We start from the raw sequence: 25,175 nt of genomic DNA, 5'->3' as shown, positions 1-25,175 counted from the left end.
CCACTCTGGCCAACTTTTTTAAAAGAAAGAAAGAAAGAAAGAAATTGGGATGGAGAGGAAGAAAGGAGATATATGCAATCTACATGCGTCACTATTGCTGCAGACATCAGCCTCAAGTGACATACATTGGGGTAATGTCAGTTTTAGAAGCTACTCCTGAAGAGCTGCAGTTTAAATGCATTGAAAATTTGCAACGTGGTATTTAAAAGATCCATCTTTGCTAAAAAGTCCCCTTGAAACACACTAACCTTTAAATCATTTAAGCTGTCCACCCTGAAAGATTGTTTTTGCAAATGTACTTAAGGTTTTAACTTTAAGCACAGGTCAATAATCACCTGAAGATTTCTGGGCAGCAAATAATGAGTTTAACCAACCTGTTGAATAATCTAAATGCAAGATCATTTCCAGAATACTTATTGACAAGGCCTTCAAAATGTTCTTCTTTAATGCCTGATTGACTACCTCAGCTTTCACCTTTAATATAAGGAGAAGGCTCCAGTGAACTAGGATTGTGATAAATGGAATTTTCAGACCTTCTAAAATCCAGTTCATAGCTGTAAGAAGATTTAGTATCTTTGCAATAAAAGATTATCTCCACTTGTGGGAGAGATTTCTCTAACAGATATAATGCTAGAAATGCTTGCAATGACATTAGAGGAGCTATATGCCCTGTGATTCTTGTCCTGTCTATACTTTGAATACCTTTGTGTCATGCACATGTGCAATTCAAACTCCAGTAATAAGACTCTTGAAAGCAGGAAAGAAGCTTTTTTTCAGTGTTTCCTATGAATATTCAATACATCAATGAGCCCCATGCTTTGAGAGGCATCCTACTTTGATTATTCACGGGGTGACTGGGTTTTGACTATACACAAACTAACTCGTGCAGAAATATCACGGAAGGACCTCAGTGTAGTTGAATCAAAGCAGTTCTGCTGTGCAGAAGCCATCAGCTGCAAAACTAGAACACATGGGAATTGACACCTCCAGTGCACTGCACAGCTGGGCTCCATGCTAGCTTGGGGTGAGAGTGATGGCAGAAGAGGGCAGAAGTGGTGAAGTAGCAAATGCTGTCGATCCTTCATCTGCAGTTATGCAAATCCTAGGGGCCACAAGTCCTGTGTTGTAGTCTAGAGGTTGCAGCAGGGGCTGCATCATTGTCCTGCATCCACGTGCTGATTGTTTGGGGGGTAGATTCTGTCCCTGTGCCCTCAAACAAAGATCATTTACTCAAGACTAGTCAGTTTCCCTACAAATCTATTTAGAATTCAATCCATTTTGCTCATTCATTGTATTCATCTCGATCTCATGTTAATGATGTTACTGTTCTATCAATCCAGAGATGGATTGAAGTTTCATCCTAATTGGGTGATGGATCAAAACAGTCCCTATTTGTGGTCTCCAACCGGGGATGTCAGTCTCCGGACATGTACTTCCAAAAAGGAGCCTTGAAAAATCCAATATTTGATCTCTTTGTTGTTCATTCCTTTGATTCCTATTTATGACAGAAAAGAACATCTCACCTTGTATGCTCAGCAACACATTGTATTGCCCAGACATTTAAAACGAAGCATCTAAGAGCTTATACTAATATTTCTTCACAATACATCCATGTTCAGGGTAAGTTACCAGCAAAAGCATTTTCCTTTTCTACTCCAGTACTTAGATTGTTAACTCTTTGGAGAGGACCATCTTTTGTTATGTGTTTTTATAGTACCTGGCATGGTGAGGTCCTGATACTGATTGGATCCCCGGGGTTCTACTGCACTACAAAATAAATGGCATTTATAGTGATTACAGAATACTCTTTCCATGGATCCAGGACTATGCATCATTTACTAGCAGCTTTTTTGAAAGTTGCAGCCTCAGCCTTCCAAGGGAGTGCTGTTATATCCCTTCTGACACTGACATCTGTAACGCAAAAATCAGAATTACCTCTCAGCATTGGTAAAAAAGTACTGCCAGTTCAGTGCAGCTTTAGAGATCTATAAAATAGGATATTGTCAGGGCTGGGCCATGGGCAACCTGTATGCACCAGTCAGCTGCTCGGTGGCAGTCAGGAGATAAGTGGAGGAGTCAGGATTAAGCCAGATCAGAATGCCAAGAGGTCAGAGTGAGGCACCAAGTTGCAGACAGCAAGCAAATAGCAAAGTCGGGGACAAACCAGGCTCAGAAGCCAGAGTCCAAGATCTACAGCAAGCAAGGTCTGCAGCAGAAGCAAACATGCAGGCTGCATTGTTACTCAGACACCTCCCAGTGCTGGCTTCCTGATTTTAGCACTAGCGGCAGCCAATCCGTGGGCCATGAGAAGTCGACACTCAGGCCCTGCTGGCTGGTAGATTTCTCTGGTGAAAAAACACTATACTTCCAGTGATGATGCAAAAGTGTCAACAGCCCCAACCAGGAACCCACAACCATGGGGGCTAGTCCCGCAAGTTCTTATAAAAAGCTCTCTCTAGATTGGAAACTTTCTACCGTTATCAAGTGCAAACCCATCCACACTTTCTGAATCAGGTGAAAACATATCATCATTCCCAACAGCCAGAAAATGTCTCTTCTACAGGGTTTCCGAGGGCAGCGTTTCTGTATTGCTAAAACATTCACTGAAGAGAGTGTAGGAGTCTCTTTAGCACAGGATTCACCTTCACTGTTTGTGATCTGTGTCCAGTGCTGCGGCCTAGCTCGGAGCAAGCCTTTGCATGTCAGTTTTACCTTCCCAGCTTCAGATGTCATTGGCCTGCCCGGGTGAAGAAAACAGGTCATGGAAATTCCACTAATAACTGTCCAGCTCATTCTTCTAAATGTTTGGGATTGGAAATAAGCAGCAGGCGGTAATAAGATTAAGAAGCAGAAGTCTACCTAAATATCAACAATCATAAAATAAGGAAAGCAATACAGAAAATATTGGATACAGGTGTAGCAATTAATTGCTATCTACTGGGTTTTCTATGAAGTGTCAGGAGCTCTTTCCGAGTTTCAACAGAGCTAACAAAACAAGAATTCAGACATAAGTAAGGACAGAGTTTTAGGAGATAATGATGTCTTGTGTAGAAGCACTAAAGATGTGGTGCAGCAACTGTCACCTGCCTCAGAGCCTCGTTAAGACTAATGAGCATCTCACTGAAGCCAAAAGATGTCAGATACATGCACTCTCCATTCCACATTGGAACCTTACACCTTGTTTTCCCCTACCCTCCTCAGGGCAAAGGACTAGCTTTCCTGAGGCTCTGTGAACCAAAGACTGGCTATGGAGTTGAAAAATGGCAGATCGCATAGAGGCTTTATGAGACAGATGAATAAGACTAACCTGAGACCTGCAAACAAGGAGTGAGATAAGCAGGATTTGTACCTCCGCTCATCCACTGAACTGAGTCACTTCACTTGTTGTTTATTTTTATATTTTCTGCTTTTTCTTTTAAGGGAAAGAAATCTATGTGAAAAGTTACTGTGTAAACCATTACAGTGTTTTAAAAGCATACAGGGCACCCAGGAGACCAAACACAGTTTGTGCATTAACTCGGTTAGTATTTAGGATTTTCAAAATAGAACAACACTGTATGATATGTCCCATGGACTAAATCAGCCCTTTTGAAGCCACTCCAGCTTATCAGCTAAATATGTATTGATTTATTTAAATAAATGTATTATTAATTAGGCAATAGAGCAGAGTATCTCCTTTGGAAATGTTCCAGCCTGTCATTGAAATACACATGAAGGATGCCATCCAGAACAAATCCTCGAACAAATGCAATGGGAGGATTTCACTCAGCAAGCTCAAAGGCTAATCTTTCAAGAAAAAGACATTGGGAAGATTCTCTACTCCATTCAGCTTCTGCCAAGCACAGCAGAGTGGGTAAGGACTGTCTGCGAGCTGCTAGGGAGTACTTGATTCTCTTCCTGACCCCAACCCCAGACACACTTAGAGCAGCCAGAGGGCTGCTCTATCTTGTACCAACAGGCTATGCTCCCCAAGGGATCATCCATCAGAGTAGGAATTGCCAAAGCAGACTCCTTCCATGCTTCTTTCCCCCAGGGGACTGCCCCACACTTGACGAATCCCCAAGAGAGAGCTTGCAGATGGTCACCACTACCTCTGTGGTGCTTGAGAAACAGAAATTAAAAAAAATAATCAAAGGTTGTTCCTTTTTAAATTACAAACATAAGCCCTGGTCCTGTGCCCCTTCTCTGACGGGAGCTGTGTGTCTCTCCAACAAGAGTCAGCCAGAGCCCCAATCTTGTGTGCAGCATGGCATAAGATGTGCCACAATCCATTCCTCTTTGTTCATGGATAGAACTTTGTATTCCTTGTTTTAGAAATGTGTGGAGGGGAAATCTCCTTCACGGGCTGAGTCCCCGGATCCTCCATTAGTTATGTAGTTTAATAGCAACTAGCAAAATGAAACAGATGCAGGAAAAATATTCAGGTTAAGAACAAGTAGCCTAATGAGGAGGGGCAATGTCCATTACTTAGTGAAGGGGAAAAGCAAATGATTTAAATTCCAGACTGGCTGAGGGGAGCAGCAGGAGGACCAGAGCACAACGTGACATAATTGTTTAAAGAGCAAACACTGTTAATCAGAGAATTATTTTCAGGGGTGGCTCCAGGCACCAGCAAGCCAAGCGCGTGCTTGGGGCGGCAAGCCACAGGGGACGCTCTGCCGGTCACCGTGAGGGTGGCAGGCAGGTTGCCTTCGGCAGCATGCCTGCGGAGGGTCCGCTGGTCCCGCAGCTTCGGCGCACCTCCCGCAGGCGTGCCGCTGAATCCATGGGACCGGGGACCTCCCGCAGGCAAGCCACCGAGGGCTGCAGTGCTTGGGGCGGCAAAATACCTAGAGCCGCCCCTGATTATTTTGAGCTATGGGATCGAAGAGAAGAAGTTGGAGCCGCCTTGTCTGGGATCCTCAGTTAAAGCACAGGCAGAATTGCTTGCACAAGGCTCATGACTTTATTTCAGACGTACCCATTGTAACAAGACAGGCCTTGGGCCCGACTGTCCACTGCCTAGTTCCTTAGATGTGCTCCTGAGCTGCAGCTAAGTAACGTTCAGTTCAGCTGAGGTGGGGAGAGTTCAAATGTGTCCCTGGCGTCTTCCCAAACCTTTAAGCCACACCGTGCAGGGATAGTTCCCCAGCACATATAAGAACAGTCTGGAGGCTGCTATAACTAGTGCCAGCTGCCAACAGCTGTCATGACAGTAATGTTTACCACGGTGCCCCGGCCCCACCCTGTGAACCTGTCACTGAGGGTGGTTGCCACTGCAGTCTCCAAAGAAGCTGTGCACCACTCAGTGAGCCTCTTCCACAGAGATCTTCTTGAAGCTACTTTGCATCAGGATTAGTGGCCAGAGCATAGCCCAGGATCAGGGTCCTTGTCTAGCTATTTATACCTGTGCAAGATGTGGGTAAAGGGCAACCAAATCAGAAAAGTAGCACTTACTACCACTTTACTCAAGTGAGAAGGAGGACAAGCTTCAGAGCAATGGAGAAATGCAAAGCAGAAGCCTCACCTTCCAGCACAAGACATATTCCACTCTTCTGTGCCCAGGCAACCTCACTGATGTACGCCTAGCCGGATCAGAGAGGAAACGCGCGCCATCAGCGAGGGTCACAAATGAGCAAAATGTGGCACATCTGTGTTTTGTGGCAGGTCACATGATAATGAACATCATATGCTTATTAACAATAACACCCCTGCGAAGTCAATAAAACAGTTCTTCAAAAAGCAACAGGGAAAACCAAATGCTACCCTCAGGACCCCCCCACCCCACACACCCCCGCACACACAGGTCATTGACAGGGTTTAAGCCTTGGACCTTCTATTTGAACTCCAGTAGAAACTGCTCGCTTTTCTGTGGCTCCGGCACGAGGGAGCTGTGACACACTCACCCAGTGGATTACAGAGCTATGGGTAAACAGCTGCAAAATATTGGGATCAAGGACACCAATTCTGGAAAGGGAGTGTTGTCTATTGACTAGAGCAGCAGTGGTACGCTAGACAGGCAAGCACATGGATATGGCCTGTTCATTCTGAAAGGCAGTGTGGCTAACAGGTGGAGCTTTGGGTCTGTCATATTAGAGACCCGGTTCTGTTCAGGGCTGTCAGACATGACCTTGTGCAGCCTCTGTTCGCTTATTTGTACAAGAAGGGATGCATTACTTGACTGCCTTCTAGGAGAGGGGCAGGAGGTGGCTTTACTCAGTGATCATGGCTGTGAAGTGAATAAAGACTCTGAAGCAGAGGGAAGATCTGGCCTTCTAGCACCTGCTTCTCAGCTCCGGGGTGAGTGTCATGTCTGCAGAAAGATTGCCTGCCTTCACCTCCATCTTTGAGCGTGGGAGGTGATATTCTGAGCAAAGAGGTAGGAAGGATTTGGAAGCCTACAACCCCATCTGTTAAGAAGCCCACCTCCTTTGCACGTGTGGTGAGAGGTCAAAAGAAGAAGGAAGGAAGGAGAGTCTCCCATCATATGGTCTCTAGGGATTGTGTATGCCAGGATAATGGCACTGAAATAGTCTCTGCAGAGACAATCTGCCATGGGGCCAAGAATTCCTCCACCCACTCCCCTCCAAGGACCCATTGCACAGGAATGGATGTTAGTTGCTGGGTTGACCTGTCAGTCCAGATTTTCAGCCTTGAAATATGAATTTTCTTGACGGATTAAGTCATGCCCTTAGCATAATCTTAATGCAGTGTGTGTGTGTGTGTGTGTGTGTGTGTGTGTGTGTGTGTGTGTGTTTAAATCATACACAGCTACAGTAAACAGGATTCTTGAAATACTGAGTAAATATAACTAACTACAACCTCGTTATCCTGTTTAAAGGTTTATACATTAATTTGAACTCTAACTGGAAATACTGAGGCAGTGACTAAGCCTGAAATGTAGTGCTTTTCAATTACACTGAGAAATTGGGCTTTTGAATTTCCAAATTATGCAAGGCAAGGAAGATTCAATGTAATCTGCACAAAGAGATACATTTGCCAACTTCACAGCGCTCTGTGTTAGGGTGAAACAGCTGAGAGGCGGGCAGTGACAATGTAATGTTGTCTGTTGGTGCCCTCCAGGGGCCAAGCTGTGTATAGGATCCAGTCAAACACAAGCAACTTTCAAGCATTCAGGCAAATGTGTACATTGTTCACATGATTTAGAACAGGGCAACTGCCCATGTTCAATTGCAGGCCTTGGAGAATAGGCACTCACACAAGGGCTATACTAAACACTGCAGGGAGGGATTCATTGATGTTTGGTTAAAAAAAAACCCACAATTTGTGTCCCTATCCTTCCACACTTTCCCTTTTTGCATTTAAAAACACAAAGGGACAGAGCCACACCCCTCTATGACCCCTTTGCACCACACACAATAGCAATCCCAGGACTTTGTCTGAAGCCCACTGGAAAAGAACAGAGATTTCCATTGCCTTCATGCACTTTGGAACAGGCATCTTTAGGCTCCAAGGAGTGCAGGTAGAGTGACCAGATGCCCCTATTTTATAGGGACAGTCCTGATAGTTGGGGCTTTGTCTTATATACATGCCTATTACCCCCACCCCGATTTTTTGCACTTGCTATCTGGTCACCCTAATGCAGGGACCACTCATCCCTGTTCTCCCCAGCACTACACACACTATACATGCCCTGGAAGCAGAACTGCAGAAGGGGTCAAGGTGGGGCCAGCACATCAGGGGCACAATCTGCTCCAGCAATAGAGCAAACCCCCGTGCACAAGGCAGAGCACTGCAGGAGAAACAGGAGTACTTGTGGCACCTTAGAGACTAACAAATTTATTTCAGCATAAGCTTTCGTGGGCTACAGTTCACTTCTTTGGATGCACAAGCTTTCTGGTGCTCCTGGTGGGTCAGCACAAATCTGTACTCCCTTCCCCCTCAGCACAGACAGGCCTGTGCTCTACCTTTACCTATGTGTATTACATTTAATGACAGTGGGAGTGAAGAGAGACACATTATGAGGACATAATTACATTTGTGCTGAAGATAATTAATGAATCCTCTGACTCACCCTACACGCATTCTGAAAGCCATTCTCCAGAACAATGAATTTTGTCATCTTCTGGAATCTCCTGCAAAAGTGACAACTCCACCGAGATATAATTTCTGCTCAATTAAAATCTGGAGTTTCTGTACAGAGCGCAGTGAGTCCTTACTGCACGAAAGCTGCAAAGTCTTAAGATCTGTCAGCACCAGTATTACCATGCTACAAATTCTTCTGAAAACATAACTTATGACATAACCATCTTTCCTGGGAGCAGGTAGCTGGTGGTGGGTTCATTAACAATGCTTGTGTAGGATCACTTTTATACTGAAGGAATAAAATATGAATGCAAAAGCTCACAGAAAGAGTAGCAGAAATTGTCTGCAATATGCAAAGGAGAGTTCAATATGACTCTCAAAGCCAGTGTGCTCCATACTATTAAACATGTTTCTGCAGCCATTAAATATTTCTAATATGAGGTTTATTGGTTAATTTTGATATTTTACGAAACACCTAAGCCCTAATCAAGAGACAAGGGGCAGATCCTGTCACCCTTACTCTTGAGTAATTCCACTAAAGCAATGGCAGTACTCACGCCGTCAGGTACTACTCAAGGGACCATCTTTTTCTTCTGTGTTTGCGCAGTGCCTGGTCCATGGCTGGGGTTCCCAGCCACAGTTGTAATAAATAATTGTGAGCCAGGGTAGGAGAATTAACTCTCAGCTGCCTCCCATTGACTTGAAGGGGCTTTGGATCAGGTCCTCTAGCACCAAATACAAAACATAATTTATATTGTGGGCACCGTGGCGGCAAAGAGAAGGAAACTCCCCATTTAAAAAACAAAACAAGTTTCATCATTATTCCTTCACTGAAGCAGAGAAATATGTTTTAACAGAGGTTTAATTTTTCCCCAACATCTGTTGCTCGATATGAAGTGGACACTATTCTGATTAACTTGGTAACCTTCAAGTACAATATATGACTGATCAGTTTATCTATTATCTTGATCTTTCAGTGCCTGTTAACTCCTCTTAGCCCACTATGCACATACATTTCAAATGGAGAATTTAAAAGTTACAACTGGGTTGTGACCTGGTGGACAGACGATAAAAATTAATGGGCATAAGTCTCAGGTCCAGATCCTCTTAAAGTTGCTTTATTTCACTGGAGTGGGACAAAGTGACCTGAAAGCTCCCATAGAATGGCAGAGGGGGATTCAGGCACAGGCGGTATGTGAGGAGCAGATGGGGCTGCAGCTGGAGCACACGGCACTCCAGTCATGCATGTCGATATAGCCCATGCTTATACAGAGTAGCTCTGTCCCCTTTTAGTGACTAGACCACATAAAGGTTTGAGAGTCTACTATAGCCTTTGAGCTAACAGAGCTGGGTCTTTTAGTACAGGCAGTAGAGACTCATCCAGAAGTTCTTGGTTCAATTTCAGTTGCTGAGGACACACCCCTAGAAGATTATTATAATCCATCAGAAGTTAGAGCTGTGCAGCGACTGTTGTCTCTGGAGCCAGGACCAGTTTGGCCCCTGACTAGGGCAGGTGAAAAGGTAGCATCAAGTCACCTTAGCCTCCCCTCCCTCATCTGCACCAAGTTCTGCTCTAGTGCAGCTGATAACTGAGCCTTCAGTGAGGAGAATCCAAAATCTCTTTGACATAATTAATACCAGAAAATTGTTCTGCATCTTCTTCCACCTGCCAGTTACACACTGAAATCGAGTCCAGGGAACTACTGAAGATTAGCTTGATGCAATTATGATTTATGATCAACAATCCAACTCCAACAGCATTCCCCACTCTCGAGGGCAATGATTACAAATGGACGACCTGTAGCGATGCTGACACAATGTCAATTCCCAGGGTTTAACATGCCCACAGGCTGGAACGTATGCTTCTGATTTGCAGTTTTATTTGACCATATGACTCACGGATGAAAAATTACTTTAGAAGGCAGACTGGTGGGCATTTAGCAGCACAGGCTTCTCTTCTTCCCTAGCTTTGTTTGTTTTGCTCCCCCTGGATCCTTTCCCAGCCTTGCTCCTACTCATGGTTTTGCAAGGTGCATTTGGAGGCAATTTAAATTTGAAAAAGCAGCTAAGATCCTGGCATTGTTTGCTGGAATCTGACAGTGCAAAGAAAAGCTCCATATTAAGCACTTTCTCACCCTATCTACACTTCCAGATTCTCAGCTGGTGTAAGACAATGTAGGGTCACTGACCTAGGAGTCAAGTCTTCTGCTGTGCTTCTCTAGAAGAGGCCAAATCTTGCCCTGTTGCTATTCATAGGGTCCCTCTTAGGCATGCAGTGCTGGGCTCAGGAGAGTATTAGGGAGCAGGGCCAGCTAATATGCTAGTCAGCACACCATGGCCTCAAAGGGTCTGGTCTGACCATGACCCTAGGCAAGTGATGCACGTGTTGCTTTCTGTAAAGGAGACTAGTGTGCGCTCCACTGAGCAGCTTGCCAGCCTAAACTGTGCGATCCCTTGTGTCTACCCAAAGTGCTATCAGAACGCCTCAATTAATAAACCTCATTAGAGCTGTTGGACTACCCAAAACAAAATGGTGCATGTATAACTAGAGCAGCGGGATATTAGTGCAATCTGTAATTTAGTGATTTTACTACTGAAAGACATTTTGGTGAGAAAAGCAGAATCTCTCCATGTCCTGCAGGTGGCACAGTTTTCTCGTATAAATATTCCACTTCTAATGTACGTTTAGTGCTATGGCCCTGTTCTAGTGCACTGCAAAAAAGCCTTACAGGTTAAGCGTAGACTTGTTGAATGCTTTGTTCAATTCCACCGATTTAAACAGTAGCTGCATAGCCAGAGATTGTGTTGGATTTGGTCTAGAAAGCACTGAAAAGAAAACACTAATGCCAGATACATACTACAAAATGAGCTGGTTATGTTAGAGCGACACAACATTTTGTCCATAGCAATGTGTATTCAGGGAGCGTTGGTACAGGAGTCCTGGTCTAATCTTTCAAAAGTAATTAGTGATTTTGAATGCCCCAATTTTTGGGGGCCCAGCTTCAGAAATCATTAAGGAAGGTGAGTGATCAGCATTTTCCAGAAATTAGGCCTTTTAAGATATTTCAATTTGGGCAACAAAAGATTGAGGTACCTGTGATAAATGAAGGGTTGGGGGTGGGGGGAGTTCCCTTTTATGAGCACACAGCCAGCCAGTTCACTGTAAAATCCCTCTTGGTAGCTGTTCTCTGCTTGCTTTACCTGTAAAGGGTAATTGGGAAAAAACTTCCCTTTGTTATCTGTTGTTTACTCCCTGGAGAGAGGGGACAGAGCAGGACAGGGGCTGAAGTTATGAGGTAGGCAGCTTTAAAACCAGCTATGAAAGAACATCAATTGATACTTCAAACCTACTTATCTGAAACCCCAGATGTGTAAGTAGATCCAAAATGTTTAGAAAAAAAGACATGATTAGGTTATTTTCTTTTATTTCTGAAAGGCTTGTGGACTCTTCTGGGCTAACCCCAGATGCTTTTGTTTGCTTGTAACTTTTAAGCTGAACCCACAAGAAAGCTATTTGGGGTGCTTAATTTTTGGAATTGCTCTTTTAAAATCTAGCAAAAGCCTAAGTTCCAAATGCATTTTCTTTTTTGTTTTTAATAACATTTTCCTTTTTAAGAACAGGATTGGAGTTTTGGTGTCCTAAGAGGTTTGTGCATATGTTGTTTAATTAGCTGGTGGCAACTGCTAGTTTCCTTGTTTTCTTTCTCAGCTCTTCCCTGGGGGGGTGTGAAGGGGCTTGAGGGTACCCCACAGGGAGGAATTTCCAAGTGCTCCTTCCTGGGGCCAAGGGGTTTTTTTTGCTTTTGGGTGGTGGCAGCATTTACCAAGCCAAGGTCAGAGAAAAGCTGTAACTTTGGGAGTTTAATACAAGCCTGGAGTGGCCAGTATTATTTTTTTAAATCCTTGTGGGCCCCCACCTTCTGCACTCGAAGTGCCAGGGTGGGGACTTCAGCCTTGACACTACCACAAAAATTATTAGTCACTTTTGAAAATTTAACCCTAAATCTCATATGTACCAACAGGTGTGAAGTGTTACATGGTGAACTATAATGGTATTAAGCCCACTATCAAACAAAGCAGCTAGACACAATTTTAAGCAAATGCTTAAGTGCTTTGCTAGATCAGGGCTTAATTATAGCTTAAGAACGGTCTTAGATGAAATACAACAAGTCTCGGGACTGGGATGGCACTGAATGGAACAAAAGTTGAGTAAAAACAAAACCAGAAAATGTGCTTATCAATATATTGGAGGCCTTTGAAATTTGTTAGCAAATGTTGAAAGGGCAGAATGGTTATCATGGTAAAGGCTTACCAGAGCCCTTTCTCCACACGTTCAGAAAGTATGAATTTTCATAATGGAAATCTGATTGGGTGAAATACCTGTTTAAATTAAAACAACTGATTTTTGTAGAGCCACAAGAGTCGTACTGTGCTTTAGGTCCTAAAAGGAAGCTGCTTAACATAATTGGCAATGGAAAAACCTTTGGTGGTCAGAGTCTGTTGCTTTTCAGGTTTTACAGCTTTTCAAAAAGAGCTCTCCCTCCTCCCAGAGGGATTTTTCACTCCTGTTGTGTTTTTTTCCCCCCAGATGCAGAGTTTTCACTCTGCCACCATATGGTGCAAACCGACTCAAGACACCAAGTAGAGGTATTCAAATGCTTTACATCTACCAATACAAGCTGTGATATGTAGCTGTGAGCAGGGCCGGTGCAACCATTTAGGCAACGTAGGCGGTCGCCTAGGGCGCTACGATTTGGGGGGCGTCATTTTCTTCGGCAGCAACTGCGGCGGCTGGATCTTCAGCCACCCCGGTCACTGCCGGCATTTCGGCAGAGGGAGCTGGGGCAAGGGAGCGCGGGGAGGGCCGCCTGCAGCAAGTAAGGGGGAGGGCAGCACGCAGGCGAACTCCCCACCCCCGCTCACCCCTGCCCACTCCCCAAGCACGCCGTGGCTGCTTCACTTCTCCCGCCTCCCAGGCTTGCAGCGCCTAAGCTGATTGGTGCCGCAAGCCTGGGAGGTGGGAGAAGTGAAGCAGCAACGGCGTGCTCGGGGAAGGAGGTGGGGCAGGGGTGAGCTGGGGCGGGGCGGAGGGTGGGGAGCTGCTGCAGGGGGAGCGCCTCAGGGCAGAGGCTCGGGGATAGTGGGAGGGCGCAAGGTGGAAGTTTTGCCTAGGGCGCGAAACATCCTTGCACCGGCCCTGGCTGTGTGAATAAAAGTGGCTTGAAATGGCTCAAGTCCTTCCTCTCTGATTGAACCCAGAGGGTTGTCCTGAGTAACTGTTCTTCCATCTCATGAGCCTTTACCTGCAAATCCCAAAAGACTCACCTTTATTTCCCCCTGTGATTCAACCACTATATGAGGCCTTTGGTAGGGACGGTGAGACAACACAAGCTGAAATGGTATCAGTATCACCCAGCTTCACCGCTTCTTGATATCAAACATAATGAGAACCATCTCCAGCTTTTTCAGTGACAAACTGAAATAAGCACCTGATGAAGAGTGTAGAGTGCCAAAGTGAAGTGCTTCAAAGAATAAACACACACACACACAGATTGAGGGCACCTACATCAGTGCACAGTCCTGGGAGTCTTTTGAAAGCCTCCTATTGAGCATCCAAATAAGCAGGGAGATGAAGAGAGGAGCCACCTTCTATAGTTGGCCAGAAGATTGTACCTCATCCTATTGAGTTCAGACCTGGAGACAGTGATTTATGAATCCATGACCTCCAGGCTGTATTATTGCAAGTCAACTTCACTAGGAATGAAGCCACACACCTTGAAAAAGCTGCAACAAAACGCAGCACCCTGTCTGCTTAGCAGCACAGGCTACTGTATGACACTAGGGTTCTGCCCTTTCACACTTATTTAACAGCCTCTCATTCCCCTTGAGTCTATAATGGGTCAAGAACTCTAGTGGGGACAATCCCAGTTGCTGCAAACTTTGTCAGTCTGTTTAGAATCAGGCATAGGTCTAGTCCCTCCCTAAAACATGCAAATTCCAAAGGGCATTTCCATTGCTTCACCAGCAGCATCTCCCAGGTAAAGTTACATCAACTGTCCTACTATGACACTGCAATCTCAGCTAAGCAGTAGGGAAGTGTCTGCAGCTACCTTCACCTCCCTCTCACAGCTATGCAGGGTTCTGAGCTGAGTCTGATCCAGTATTGGCTCATCCTGCCAATAATCGTCTCATTCTGCACCCGCTGGTTTCCTGCTCTGACTCCAGCCAGGTCTTTAATAGTCTGCCACCTTCCGGGGTAATAAAGAATCTGTTGAACCAGGAATCCAGCAGAGAATCAACAGTTCCAGGCCCCCCACAGGATCTTGATCCCTTTGCTCCAGAGTCCTTACTTTCCCCTCTGCCAGAGACAGTAGGGGAACCCTGCTCTGGCCATTCCTCTGGGTTCCAGCCCAGGGACCCTGACTGAAGCAGCTGGAACCAGTTCTTCCCAGTCCCTTGCTGTTTCTCTGGCCTGCTTCTCACCAATTCCATAGGCTTTTCCCAGACTCACCTCCTGGTTCTCCCACTCTGGACAGCTTCTTGCCAATCTGCAGTTGAAGGGTCACTTCCCAATAGCCCTTCAGTCTCTTTAGCAGCCATCTCACTTTCTGACTTGCAGCCTTTTTATCTCTGCAGCTGTTGTGAGACCACCCATCAGCCCCAGCTGAGCAGGCAATCAGTTTCTCTATTAACCATTTAGTGGCTGAGACAGCATGAATCAAGGTAGGCAACATCAAGAAGGAGTTGTCATAAGCCTACTAGATAGTAATATAAATCTAGGTGTCACATACTGTGATGCTTTCTCAGAGCACCCAGGATTCTGAGTCACTTTGTTACCCCATTTCCCCATCTCAGTGAAAGAGAGAGACTGGCTGATGTTAAACTGGGCGTCAGCAACCCATCACTGGAGTCTGTTAGCCACTCAAACAATCTCCTCAGAAGTTCTGCCAATCTTTACTTCGCCTTGCAGGTTAATTCTAGGTGCACGCCAACAGCCGAGCCCCCTTGAAGAGCATCCTCCGATAACACCCAGCCCCTGTTACTGCACACTCACAGAAATTACCAAATTTGCTGTCTCCAAAGAGACAGTGCACACATCAGCCTGTTTGGTGCAGCTGAAGATTCACACTTCACTTACTATTGCAGCACTCACATGAATTTATAATAAAACCAAGAATATGTTTATTAACAAAGAACAGATTTCAGTGACCCTGAGTGAGGATCGTAGAAACAGAATTGGTGACAAATAAAACAAACATAGAACACCTTTCTAAGAGACTAAACGTAACTTTAGCAGCCTATAATCTTTTGGCTAATGCAGTTTACTCACCCTCAAAGTCTGTCTGCAGAGCTTGCTGGTTTTCAGTCCAAACCAGGATCTGTAATGGTCACGAATCACTTTCCTCCACCAAGAGTGTTCCTCAGTGAAATGGGTAACAAAGGGGTTCTTTTTCCTTCTTCTTATAGCCCAGCAAATCTTTGAAATGAATCCTTTTGAAGTGTACCCCCAAATGAGAATCTCCTCCCCTGTGGCTGGTTCTCCAGTGTGCCCGTACCATGCTGCCTTTACACCCCCGTAAAACTTAAATTTGCAAGTAAAGCAAGCAGGAAAACTAACTCCCATTGTATTTGACTCACCTTGCTAAATATACATTAGAGGCAGGGGGATAACTACCTTCCCTCCTCTCTGAAAGAAAACTTGTTTTTCCCCAAGTTTGGTTACAAATTTTAAAGCATAATATCAGTAAGTGTCTGTAATTCCTACATACATTTCACAGGGATATTAATGACCAGTGTGTCACCAACTTTCATTTGATACCCCACACAATATTCTTTATAAATAAATACTATGACAGCAAGGTGTTTGTAGTGAGTTTGTCAGGCCTGATGGGTTTTGCTGAACTACCAATGGGCCTCTGTGTCACATATACTTAGGACCTTTTGCTTCTACAGTTCTTTCTTTCAGAGCAACAAATCATTTTCTGTAGGCCCTGATTCTTCTTTTGGGTGGATTAATATTTTTGATACCACTAAGACCCATGTCATTGCCCCTCTTCTGAGTGCATATCTTAGATTTGATATGCCACCATGCCTGTCATTAAGTTATCATCTGTTTCCATATTTCTTGTTCACTGCCTTAGGGCAAAATTCCCATTCACTTCAGTGGTGCCTTCTATATAGCACCTTATGAGCTTTACGTCAAAGCTACAAGCACATTGATTCTAGTAGGGAAATATGCATTGATATGCTTATGATTAGTTCAATTGCCAAATTGTATTTCAAGTGGGAAAGAACATTTGAAGTCTAACAGCCCTCTGAGACTCTAGGAATCATGTCGTTCTGTGGCTGATATAGGATAACAGTTATAATAACCCAAATGTTTTCACACAATGAAAAATACACTATAGCATGATGAATTATTTCATTTACTTAGAGTTTAATAGGGTTTTTTATATCTATACTTAGCACCCCCTAAAGAAAAGTAATTGCTAAACAATGTCTGCTGGGATTGCAATATGCCGGAATTCCACTTGCTCTTCTGCCTCTCACTTTGAACTCATTAACGAGTCCAACTTTCTTTTATAGAATGTCTACAAATATTCATTTAAACTCTTTGTTTCCTCCTTTCAAAGTCTATTGCCACCCTTCCCTGGCAAAGAGTCCCGCAGAGCTTGGAAAAAGAAATGGGACGATAACTCAAATGTACAAGTGTCAGCACATCAGTTTCTCCACTGGGACTAAATATAAACCAACCAACATATTTTCAAGATATTACTTCCAATGAGTTGTATTTTAACATACCACAGAACTTTCTCAGAGGTTCCTCCCGGCCTCCATACAGTTTCAGACTCATTCACTGGCACAGTACTGGCGTGGTAGATAATAGGAGCTTTTCTGTAGCCATTATGGTCTGTGGCACAATTTCATTCCCAAAGCTTTTTACATTAATATGTGTCCTTCTGAGACCATAATGGATCGGTAGCTCTGATGCTGTTGTACACTACTACACTCAACCCCTTCATGCCTGTAAATTTTCAGGCAAGAAAAAGGTGGGGAGAGAAACAGGGGGAAGGTAGCAGGGAAATTGGGGAAGGTGCCTGCTAGCAAGGGGAGAAACAGGAGAAGGAATCAGGTACGTCTGAGAATGAGGTTGAACCGCCAGTGCCTGGATGTATCAAAAAATCTATAAGAGTGAGGAAAATTGCAGTGTCTCTCTCAACAAGGGAGCTGAGACCAAAATACAGGAATCCAGCCATTGTGGTATCTTTAGAGAAGTTAACTTATCTGCGCAAAAGGATTGTATTTTTTTAAAATCAATCTTGTCTCCTTCCGTAGCTTACCTACTGCTAGTCCTTTGATGATCTGTATTGCAGACAGGATTATCTAGAGGCCACAATCGGGGATCAAAATGCTGTTGTGCCAGGTGCTGTACACACACATAATGAAAAGATGGTCGCTGCCCTGAAGAATTATTGGATGAGATGCATCAAGTGGGTGTAACAAAGAGGCCCGGGGAGCACAAAGGGGTAATGAGATTCTAACGATCAGCTCTTAACATCAGCTTTGCCGTTTGGGCAAGAGGTGTAAGAAAGCAGCTACCAGCACTGGAATTTAGTTATTTGTAGTATGTCCTGCACCTTTTTAAGAGGACTTTGGCTAACAGTCATCACAGAGGTCGGCTGTTAGAGGGTGGAGGACATCCCGCACAGTGACCCCGTTCTCCTAGGCTATTGTGATGGACTTTAAAACACTGTTCATTTCAGAACAGCCTTTTTAGGACTTCTGATAATTGAGGCTTGGCCTGACAGTTTTCAACCATTGTGACCACCATCCCATAGATATGGAAAAGGACAACTTCCAGGGCACTTGGTCCCAATAGTCCTACTGCCCCCCTTCACCACACAGACACTTAATATTGTGTGGGACAAGCCCTTGCCTCCTCGGGGGGCAGGCTCATAGTTTGGTGAAAGGGTGCAGGGAGGAAAGGAGGTCTGCAGGAGATTGGAACAATCTTCACATGCCTGGAAGTAGCTGATACCAGGAGTGATGGGTAGGGATCTTGTGGGGGTAGGGTGAGACTATAGTCAGAGACAGCTGTGAAATGATTACAGGGTGACATGCCCCAGGTTGCCATATGGGGTAGAATGGGGAGAGAGAGTGGGAGATGGAGAGCGGGAGGTGAAATAGTGGTGGGAAATAGGACCATACTGTTCTGGAAGGGAATTTGTAACGAGGCAGCTGGCTCCTCCTGGAACACTCTGCTGCAGCAAACTGCGGCGCTAGCTGCACATCTGCCTCAGTTTCCCCTTCATTCACCCATAAAAAAGTACACCGTCTTTCTCAGTGTCCTCCACTCAGGCCTGCTGCAAGGCACCTTCCCACAGAGTTCTCCTCACCCAGGCCTCCGGGCCCTATAAGCCCTTCCCCGGCTCTTGGGGTTTACCCTCCAGCATCCACCCCCTTGTTTCGCGACCAGCGTCCCCAGACCAGGCTGGTTCTTCCTCTTGTTCCTATGGGCCTCTGCACAAGCTTCCTGTAACTCAGCTGGGGGTCCCCAGCTCTAGTCGGTCCTCATCAACATTCTTCATCTTTTGTTCCTCCAACAGCTCTGGAGTACAGTTGTCCTCCGCTGCTCCTCTGTCCCGCTGGGCCCCTCCTTTCCTCCTCACATGCCCCTTCTTGTCTCCCAACCTGTTCTCAGCTCCTCCCCCATTTAAATAGGGTTGCGAACTGTTTAATCACACAAACCCAAACACCCTTGGCCCATCCCCTGCCCTGCCCCTTTCCCCAAGGCCCCACCCCTTCTCCTAGCCCCCGCCCCACCCCTTCTCTGGGGCCCCACCCCATTCACTCCATCCCCCCTCCCTCCATCGCTTGCTCTCCCCCACCCTCACTCACTTTCACCAGGCTGCGGCAGGGGCTTGGAGAGCAGAAGGGGGGTGGGTTTGGGGCTGGGCTGAGGGCTGTGGCAGGAGATTGGGGTGTGGGGGGCTAAGGGGTGTGGGCTCTGCTGGAAGGGGCTCAGGGCTGGGGCTGGGGGTTGGGGTGCAGGAGGGGATGAGGGGTGCAGGCTCAGGCCGGGCAGCGCTTACCTCAGGCAGCTCCTGGTTGGCGGCGCAGAGGAGCTGAGGCAGGCTCCCTACCTCCCCTGACCCTGTGCCACTTCTGGAAGCAGCCAGCACATCCCTGCGACCCATGGGGCTTCATGCGCTGTCCCTGTCTGCAGGCACCATCCCCGCAGCTCCCATTGGCCGCAGTTCCCAGCCTGTGGGAGCTGCAGAGTCGGTGCTCGTGGTGGGGGCAGCACGTGAAGACCCTCTGCTTCCCCTCCAGGGCCTGCAGGGCCCTGCCTGCCGCTTCTGGGAGCGGTGCGAGGCCAGGGCATGTAGGGATCCTGCCTTAGCCCTGCTTCACTGCCTGACTTTTAGTGGCCTAAAATTTCCTGGTTAGGCTTCAGTAGCCTCTGGGAGATAGAGCCTGATTCTGGGACACTCCTGGCAAAACTGGGAGGATTGGCAACCCTACATTTAAATGGCCCAGATGCCCATCAGGAGGCAGCTGATGAGTCACAAGTGCACTGGACCATGCACCCTCTTAAGGTCATGTCACCACACCCCCAGCTCTCATTTGTGCAGGGTTTGAAGTGGCGGGAGGAGGGATCACAGGAAAGGAAGCCCCTTTCCTCTCCTTGGTGCTCTGTCCATTGCTCTACATTCTTCTTGGTTGGTGCAGTGAGAGCTGCACACCTGTTTCAACCGAGTTTAACCCCTGCACTTGTGTCATGTCTAACATTAGACTGTAGACACTTCAGAGTAAAGAATGTGCCTATCTGTGTATCTTGTAAGGCACCCAGCACATTGTGGGGCTCAATCATGTCCATCTGTCTTCTCATTTCTCACTGTCAGAACCCTTATGCAAAAGGCTGAAAGGAGGGATTTGAATATAGAACATCAACCATCTTGCATAGGAAACAATTTTCTCTGAACACCACAAAATGTATTCCTCTAACTATTTGGGGAAGGCATCATCTTCCAAGAGTGAAATGTTGGCATTCCTTCTTTTCATGCTCAAATCATCTAAGTCAGTCATTCGCTAATCTTTTGGCCATATGATCCCTACAAAGTGAGGCAAAAACCCAAATATAACCCACTAACCAGTTCTATTTTGGCATAATGCAATTCTTTAAGCTTTTCTTAAATCGAGCATTTATTTTTGGACCAATCATTTTCAGTTACATCACTCTCCAAAGGGATAATACACAGTCCCAGATTCTAATTTAAGATGACAATGAATGAAGTTTTAGAGAGATTGGAACATTCAGAAAAATTTAAAATATTAAAAATGCAGTGATGTTTCATGATTCATCTTCCATTATTCACTCCTGGTCTAGGTCAGTACAGAGTAAAATTGTTGCCATTTTATATTTCCCAGAGAAACGTTACTTTCTTTCCATCAAATGTAAAATATCCCTTCCCCCGCCCTCCACTCCCTCACCATTGCATTGGCTCAGGACCTAAAATAGTCCATATAAAATCCTGTATCAATGAAATGTTTAAGATCTGATATGTCACAACCCTTCAAGACTTGGAAATGGGAACTTTATGCCATTGGAAGAAAGGGAAGAGTTTCCACAACCCTTTCTTAGAATCACAGAATATGAGGGTTGGAAGGGACCTCAGGAGGTCATCTAGTCCAACCCCCTGCTCAAAGCAGGACCAATCCCCAACTACCAACTACTTTCTAGACCCAAAAGGCCTTGCGATATCAGGCACTGGAATTACAACGTTATTTTGTGTGGAAAAGTTATTTCAAGTCCCCTGTACAAGTTTCTAAAATGATATTAGTTAAAGCTTCTCTCTCATTCTAAGGTCTATACAGCTGGACTCTGATACAGCTGGATTCAAGGCAACACAGACAGAAGGGCACAAACACATCTATGCCAAAAAAAGTTTTGCAGATTTTCTAGCACATGCCTGAGATATTTCTTCTAGTGCTCACTGGGAATTTTGCTCAAAACCTTTTTCAATCAAAAATGTGGTTTCTTTTAAATCATGGGGAAATTTCATTTTACCAAAAATGTTTTGATTTTTTTGTTAAAAAATCAAAATGACATATTTTGTTGTTTCGGGTCATCCTGAATCAAAACATTTTGGTTTTCCCTAAATGGAAGATTACATTTTGGGTCAGTTCAGCATTAATCTGTGTCTGCCTGAACTGCTAGAGTGGGAATTATAGTTTGGATGCTTCAAGACTCCATTCTTCCCTATGGGCCAGGTTCCTTGGCTGGAGTACCTGTCTCATGATGCCTCAGTGGCTGAACCGCTGTGATGCATCATGGGAGTCCCATGACCACAGCATCTTATGGGAGATGTAGTCCAGCCAGGGAACCTGGCTCATAGGGGAGAATGGGGGCATGAGACAACTGAAATTCCATTCCCATGAAGCATCATAGCAGCTCAGGAAGACAATTCAAAGTTGAACCAAGCTGAAACAATGCATGTTGCCATTTCTGAATCAGCATTTTTCAGAATTTTTCATTCCGTGAAAAATTTTTATATTTCAACTTTTTTTTGTTGTGGCAGGCCCCTTAAATTTCTCATGTCCAACTCCACCTGGCCTGGCCCCAAAATGTTTCAAATTAAAATTACCTCCAACACAAAACCTTCATAGCAAAGTCTTTCCTCACAGTGTTCTTCTGGGGGAGGGGAGATTTTCCATCTCTCATCCACCGCCTGGAAAGGGTGCTCCTGGGGGCTTTCCCTCTTGGGGTTCAACAGTCCCTCTCCATTTTTTCCATACAGGGAGAACAGGGAGCTTTTTGTGCTGTTTTTCCTGAAGCTTTGTCTCTTGATTGATTGACTGATTGAAAGAAAACGGGGGATCTTTGCTCCACCTCACACTGCAAGGCTCCTGGCCCTGGTACCCTTAAAGTCCTCTCCTCTCCCCAAGACTCAGTATTCCTCTGGGACCACTTCCTTTCTCCCCACATCTACTCCTCCTGTCCCCAGAGACTTCTATTCAGTTGAAACTACTTGGAACAGAGACCCCCTCCTCCTCCCTTCTGAGTCCTCTTTTTCTTACAGGGCCAGTACACCCCATTACAGGCCTGACTGGAGATTAAAATACATGCCAAAATATTGCAGTCTCCCTGGGGTGGAAATTCCAATTTTAGATCAGCTTTAACTTCTTCTCTAAGACACGTTATATACCTAACTTACGAGGGTGTGCAGTGGCATAAAGGTTTTATTGACACTCACTTGTGAAGAGGTGCCCACACAGATGTACACAGCATGGCTATTTAGTGAGATTTCTACACACAGTAAAAAGCCATACAGACCCTTGATATAATTTAAAAAATATGATAAAAATAATACATCAACGTAACTAAACTGCAGTAGTACAATTCAATGCAATCCACTACTTGAAAACCTAGGAACTCAGAAGGTCATGTGCTCTCTCCCCCTTCAACTATTCCCCATTCTTATAATCCTCATCCCACTGGTCCATTTTTGAATGCTGGAGAGGATGGGGTGGTAGAGAATGGATGATCTTCAAGTCACACTGTAAAACTCATCATATGATGCTGAATACTTATTTCTATAAGACTGATTGGCCTCTTTGCACCCACTGTTCTCTTTTCAGGAGAAAAGGCTTCTCACAAATAATATTTATTCCTCTTTATTAAACCAGCTTTCTTAAAAACTTTCCATGTTTCTTTATGCTCACTTGAAGAATATTATGTATGTGAATAAAATAAGGGGCAAATCTGCTAGGATCAAACATTTATTTGCTAATGCTGCTGATTTGGAACTAAAATGTATGAGGTAATTCACATCAGATGGAAATTATGTTGACTTACTTTTTTTAAATAAATGTAGAATTGTAGCTAGTCCTCTCCTGACTGCTATATTTTCTGATGGACTCTCCCGTCTCCCATGGACAGAACTCCTTTTCTGTGTTTAAATGAAATATACAGCAGCAATTAGTTACTTTAAATTCTTTGAAGTTCCAGATATTATTTCCTTATCTACATCAGATAAACACACGCATAGGGTCGGTCCCTAATTTGGAAAGAAATACTGGACAAAATCTATACACGAGACCTAGTTTTTTCAAGGGGAAACAATTACAGCAATCAAGGTTTGTCATTTTGCTCTCTCTTTGCATGGCAGTCTGTTCCTTTGAAGATACCATGACCAAAATGATCTAGATACACCTGTTATTTTTACAAAGGTGCCTCTCTCCTGAAGCAGACCTGAGTGAAATTTCCAGACAGTGTCTGAAGTAACCTTATTCCATGCTCCCATGAGTTATAAAAACAAAAAGCATTGAGACCAAGAGAGCTGCTCACCGAAACCATCCAAACGTGCCTTTGCTAATGGGCCCACTTTATTGCTTTCAGCAAAGGAATGCTATTACATTCCTTAATCCACCTGCAAATCAATGATGATTTTAACTCACTTTCAGCACCAAACTGTGTGTGCATGAATTGTATTGCCTGACAAGTCAGCCACCCAGACATGATTGATCAGCATCCTTACCTCTGTGTGTCACAATCACAATCTTATGACAAATTCTCTTTGCCATGCTTCAACTTTTGCTGGAGACTAACACAAAACTGGTGTAAATTAAAGGGATAAAAAGCCATGAGCCATCATGTCACACACTGAAAAAGGTAGCGCCCAAAAAGCCAACAGAAAGGACCCCTAGAGTTCAACACCCAATAGAAAAGTCTTCCCTAGCATCTAACACAGAGAAACCATTTAATAATAACTTGCATTTATTCTTTCAGATTAACTATTGTTTGGTGTATGTGACTACCAGAGGGCTGTTTTGTAGCTTTTCAATACATTGCAAGTAAACTATAAAAAAGTAAACTCCCCCTTCTTCCAGCAACATTTCTGCAACGATGGAAGTTCAATGTGTAGGATTGTGCTCAGAATGTAGGCGTTTTAATTGGGTCCGAATATTAATTATTAGTAGTATTAATTACTGTAGCACCTGGGGCTGAGTTTATAAAAGGCATCTGAAAATCCTACTAGGTGCCAACCTGCATTTTAGGCATCTCATTACTTTTGAAAATCTGGCTGCTAGATACCACAACCCCGGACTGAGGCCCCACTGTGCCAGGTGCTGTACACACACATAGTAAGAGTTTACACCATCTAAACAGCCAAGACAGGCAAAGGAAATATTATCATCCTCATCTGACATCTTAGAACTAAGAAAGAGAAAGATTAAGTGACTTGTAAAAGGGCAGACAGAAAGTCTGTGGCAGAGCCCAGATCTCCTGAATCCCATTCAAGTGCCTTAACCATCCTTTCTTATTCATTATTTAATGTTCATCCAGGTTTTGGGTTTGGTTTGTTTTTATAATGGACACTTTGTAAATTCTTTACTTACTTTAATCCATGTCTTAATAACCGAACAATTGAAAGATATTTGATTTTTGGAGATGTTTAATCTAAATTTCTTCCTCTCCCCAGATCCCCATACAATTAGAAAAGACTCAAATCACCACTACAGAGCAGGCATTGAGAACAAGGTCTTGGAAGAGTCAATCACACCCTACTTCTACTTAATAATGGATGCTCAAAGTTGAGTGCATCAACTGGGGTCAATTTGGGTGCATTAAAATGCCATAAGTAGCAAATTATGGCTCCAATCCTGCAAACATTTACTCACATGGGTAATTCTGCACAGTTGTCTCAGTTAACTCAAAGGGATTGTGTATGTGAGTATAATTGTGCATGTGCTTATGTGTTTGCAGATCAGGGTCTATGTTTGTATCCACTTGGACAGAGGATACATTATCTCTGAGATGTAGATAATGTATTTGATTCTCCACAGCCTTGCACCGTGTATATAGTCATTGAGACATCTCAAATATGAGTGTAAAACTTGACACTTACTGTGCACAGATGCAAATGATAATGCAAGGTGCAAGGGCATGACGAATCAGGCCCACTGTCTTTTACAATTTTCAGTTCAAGGGAAGCTTAATAAATCCTTGGTGTAAGATTCCAAGAGCAGAAACATATCATCCCATGCATTAAATCAGCTCTCATATAGAAACTGCACACTGAAACCCTTTCACAAGGCAGATTCATCCAGGGCACTGCTGCCTTCCTCTCTTCTACCCCAAGCTA

General features: G+C 44.5%; 1 long non-coding RNA gene across 2 annotated transcripts in view; it reads right to left on the bottom strand.

Moving 5' to 3' along the window:
* Positions 1–14,630, bottom strand: part of LOC123374688 — a 67,445-nt gene extending 52,815 nt beyond the window's left edge. For both annotated transcript variants that reach the window (XR_006581159.1, XR_006581160.1), the window contains exon 1: positions 14,537–14,630. This is a non-coding gene — a long non-coding RNA (uncharacterized LOC123374688). The remainder of the gene's footprint in view (positions 1–14,536) is intronic.
* Between the last annotated feature and the right edge of the window lie 10,545 nt (positions 14,631–25,175).

Source organism: Mauremys mutica, chromosome 7, assembly GCF_020497125.1.
Source record: "Mauremys mutica isolate MM-2020 ecotype Southern chromosome 7, ASM2049712v1, whole genome shotgun sequence".
Lineage (NCBI taxonomy): Eukaryota > Metazoa > Chordata > Testudines > Geoemydidae > Mauremys > Mauremys mutica.
The sequence above is the reverse complement of the archived record's forward strand: the minus strand, read 5'-3'. Positions and strand labels throughout refer to the sequence as shown.